Here is a 4,953-nt window from a genome sequence, read left to right as displayed (position 1 = left end):
GTCATTTCTCTGTCCTTCCTGTTGTTTATTATATCCACAAAAAAAAAAAAAAAAAAAAAAAAGATAATTCAGAAATCCTGGCTGTAGCCTGTAAGGCTGCTTTGTTGGACTTGGTTATATAAAATAAATTTTAAGAAAAGGTAATTCAGGTTGGACATGTAAATGCAGATGGTGAGAAAGCATTTCCTATAAGAAATTCAGGTTAAAAAAATTGCAAAAATTACTTTTAGTTAAGCACTACAAGAATAGCTATTGAATATGATGGACATGCTGATTACCCCTCATGGTTATGATTATCAGTCCAGCCCTGGGAAGACTCATTACCTTTGTGATTTTTATTGGATATGTTATATTGCTGTATGTGATAGAAAAGCCCCTTTTTCTTTTAGAAATGTTCTGTTGAATATACCTATAATCTGTATTTAACATTCAAAAGATAGAATTAATGAAGCATAATTGTACTTTTGCAGATCCACTTTTTCAGGATTGAAACCTTTTTATGTAAAATTTTAATAATGCATCCTTGAATTTGCTGAAGGATGATGTGAACATATTATCGCTCAGATTTTTGTTGAGGCAGGGATTCAAGTCTCCCAAGCTAGTGTCAGACTCACTCTTCAGCCTAAGGAGAACCTTGAACTTGTGATCTCACTGCCTCCACCTCTGGAGTAGAGGGTGCCAAGATCGCGCGTGTGTGTGTGTGTGTGTGTGTGTGTGTGTGTGTGTGTGTGTGTGTGTTTCCATGACTGGTTTTATGTGATACTGCTACTCAACCCAGGCTTTTGTGCCTACCAGACAAGCACTCTCCAGCAAGTGAACTATATCTCGGCTCATCAAATTACTGGATTTTTAAAAATTATGGTAAGGTATATGTAACATAAGTTTACATTTTAAACATTTTTAATTTTTAAGAATTTAGGCATATGAGGGTTTTGCCTACATGTATGTACATGTGTGAGAACCAAAACCTGGTCCTCTGCAAAAGCAGCTGGTGCTCCTAATGTTTCAGCCATCTCTCTAGTCCTATATCATTTTTAACATTTATAAATGTCTAATGGCATTAAGTACATTGTTTATTCTGTTCAGTTACCCCTACTGTCCATCTCTAGAACTTTATTGTCTCAAATTAAAACTGTACCCTTGGAACAATAGCCACCACCACCACCCATTTCCTCCAGTGCTCAGTTCTTGACAATCACTATTCTTTCATTCTTGTTTGTTTGTTTTCTTTTGAAACAGGGTCTCACTACATAGCCCTGGCTGGCCTGGAACTAACTGTAGACCAGGCTGACGTTGAACTCACAGAGTTCCTCCTGCCTCTGCCTCCTGTGTGCTTCTGTTTTTGACTGTTCTAGATACCTCACAGTGGAATCAAGAATTTGACCTGTGTGATTAGGCTGCCTCACAGTAACACAGTAACTTCAGGGTGCATCCTTGCTGTAGCATGTTCAGAGTTTCTTCCCTAAGGTGGAATGTGTGGATAGGTTACATTTTACCTACTATTCACTGTCAATAACATTGCTTGTCCACTGACTGCTGCAAACTGAGTTTGTGCTCTTAAGTCTTCTGGCTGTACTAGAGTGAAATGGTTAGGTAGTTCACTTGTCTGAAGAATTGTCCTACAGTACTCCTTAGCGCCTGTATCATCCTGTAATCCTATTTTTTTGTTTTTGTTTTTTTAGTAACAAGTTCTTGTTGTGTAACCTAGGTTAGCTTTAAACTTTCAATCCTCCATCTCCAGGCTCCCGAGTGCTGAGATTATAGGCATATGCTGCAATGTCCAGCTTTATATTCCTACCTTTTAAATAATTTTAGAGATTTTAGAGCTAGGGCAACGGCTTTGCAGATGAAAGAAATTCCTGTGCAAGCCTGATGATCCAGATTCGATCCTTGGAACTCAAGAATGAGATAAGCAATCCCACAAAGTTCTTCCCTCATTTCCCATATGTGCACCCACACACAGTGCAAACTACATACAATATAGTGGTAATACAATTTTTAGTTGTAGATTTGTGTTGTATGTATGTGTTCGTGTATTATTCTGTGTTCGTGTATTATTCGTGTGTGTGTGTGTGTGTGTGTGTGTGTGTGTGTGTGTGTGTGTGTGTGTGTAGGCCAGAGATCAATTTTAGGTCTCTTCTCTTACTGTGCATCTTATTTTTGAGCCAAAGTCTATTGCTGAATGAGCATAACAATCACTGTACTACTGAACTATACCCCAGTTCCCCCAACTTTAAAGATTGTTGTCTAAACAGTCCACTCACTACTCTAGGTTGTAAATCTAAGACAGGCATAAATCTTAAAAATTCTTAGGAATTAGACTAAAACACAATTCAAATAGTCATGGCATTCTGGCGGAGTTATCTGTCACCCCATTGATCATCATGGTTGATTTGGCTGATGTGGTTGGTTCTTTCATGGCTCAATGTGCTTCCCTCCTGAACCTAACTACATGCTTGATCCTGCATGGTGGGCGACAGTGTCCCCCATGAGTAAAGGAAGATGGGTCTTTGTTCAAGGACATATGAGTAGTGTACGCCTGTGCTAGAACCTTCAAACAAGTTCTCAAATAGTTAGACTTGTGTTTTTATTTAAAATGCGTATCTAAAAACTATAAAATTGTATTTATTATTGCATGAGTATGTATGATGTCTGGGGGACGGGGGCTCATGCCGTAGCATCATGGGGATCAGAGGAAGGCTTTATGAAGTTGGTTCTCATCTATTTTTATGTGGATCCCTGGAATTGAACTCAGATCACTGGGTTTGGTGCTGGGTATTTATTTTTATTGGTCAGAAAGTATTGGAGAAATCTGAGGATATGTTTTTAAAATATAAAGAAAATGTCACCTGTAACCTCTAGAGATATATGTTAGCCTTTTTCTGTGTGTTTTCAAGATTGTAATTATATAGTATTTGGTAACATATCTATTAAATCTCGCGGGTACTTTTTGTGCTTTTGTGTGGATTTCATTTGTACTTGATTAAGCACATGGCTTGGCTGTGTTAGATTTTCCTAGTGTCTTTCTTTGTGTGTTTCCTTAGGAGTAGCTTTAGTTTGTAGGTTCCAGAATAGCATGAGAAAGACAGCATTGGATTGTGTGTGTGAGGAAACATAGTTGAACATTTTTGAACCTGGAGGCTGGGCTGAGTGTGCCAGTTGAAGCTTCTTGTCAGCAGTGGTGACTCTCAGCACTCAATAGAATCACTTCATATCTCACTGTGTGAAGCATCAAAATTCTTCTACAGCCTCTGTGATGATGATTTAAGTGAAGTTTAATTGACTGGTAATATCTCTTTGTGTTATGACTTTAAAAAGTAGAGTGAAATCAATTTCTCACTGCCCCCCCTTGGCCTACCTAAATTTTTTTTTGTTGTTGTTTGTTTGTTTTGTGTATGTGTATGTATGTGTGTGTGAGAGACAGACAGACAGACACACACACACACACACACACAGAGAGAGAGAGAGATCCCAGGCTGGTCTCAAAATCACTGTGTAGAAAGGATGGCTTTGAATTTATGATTCTGCCTCAGTTTTTATAGTGTTGGGATTACAGAAACTGAACCTAGGGCTTTGTGCTTGCTAGGAAAACACTGTATCAACTACGTTAGTCCACAGTCTATGAAAATTGCATTTAAAATTTCTCAGATTACACTGTTTAAAAATTCTGTATGAAGATGGGAGTGTACCATGGTGTGGACATGGAGGGCTTAGCTGTGGAAGTTGGTTTGGTCCTTCTACCTTATAGGTCTTGTGGATTGAATTAGATCCTCGGGCTTGACAAGAGGTGACCAGTTTTGATCAGTTTTGCTGACCCTGAAACTTAATGTTTTCAATCAATTGTATGTCATAAAAATGTGGATGGTTAAGACAAATTCCTTGTGCAGGTTGGGCTGTTGGGAGAAGTGTCTGGATGGTAGGAGCTGAGGCTGAAAGGCACTCTCAGAAATGTTAAGTAGGAGGTAGGAGGTGTTAGAGCAGAGAGAATTGCCTCTCCCTAGCTGTTTTCAGAGAGCAAAGGTGAGAAGTGGGAACTTGAGCAGTTTGGGTCCTCCTTAGGAGAGCCTAGTTTTGTTATTTGCAGAGGTTAGAGCCAGGATGAAAATTCAATAGCATGATAGGGCTTGTGTTTGTACAGATCCCTCCCCCAATATTCCCACCCCTACTTTTCAACCTTGCAGAAATAAGAGTCCCATCTAAGATTCTGGGCATAAAACTCCATAACCAGAATCATATCTACTTCATGTAGGGCACCTTTTAAACTAACCAAGCCTGGCCTGAAGGTACCAGCTCAGCACCCAGATTGGAATAAACTTGGTTTTCATTGTAAATGTGAGGTGAAAGCTGTGTGTTAGTATGTAGACAGTTTCATTCAGTGCCTCTTGCAGCTTTACCTATTCTTGGCTTTCTGAGGGATGCCACGTTCTTGTCATGAAGGGTTGCTTGTGTGCCAGGGATTTTCTGTAAGAAATGAGTTTTTCAGGTGCCCTGGGTTTGTGTGAGTGTGGAGGTAGAGATAATGTTGCTGATTTTCCTAATTCCCACCCTCGCCTGGTTAAGAACTAGCACACAAGGTAGGATTGTAATTTTTTTGTTTTTGTTTTGTTTTGTTTTTGGAATTTGGTTGGTTTTGGTTTTTGTTTGTTTTTCTCTGTTATGTAGCCCTGTCTGTCCTGGAACTTGCTATATTGCCCAGGCTGACCTCATACTCACAGAGATCACCTGCCTCTACCTCCAGAGTGCTGGGATTAAAGGTATGAACCACCACAACTGGTTTTAGTACTGTAATTTTTATCTGAATCCCTGAGTGAAATCTCCCAGAGTGAAATATCATGGAGGTTTCTCTTTGTTAGATAGTAACACGTGCATGTGTATAACAGTAAGTCGGCTAGTATTTGGCAAGAGAAACTCCTGGTTCTAGTATGCTGTGTTCTCATTTCAGTGAGAGGCTTG

This window comes from Phodopus roborovskii, unplaced genomic scaffold, assembly GCF_943737965.1.
Source record: "Phodopus roborovskii unplaced genomic scaffold, PHOROB, whole genome shotgun sequence".
Classification (NCBI taxonomy): domain Eukaryota; kingdom Metazoa; phylum Chordata; class Mammalia; order Rodentia; family Cricetidae; genus Phodopus; species Phodopus roborovskii.
This window is presented reverse-complemented; position numbering follows the sequence as displayed.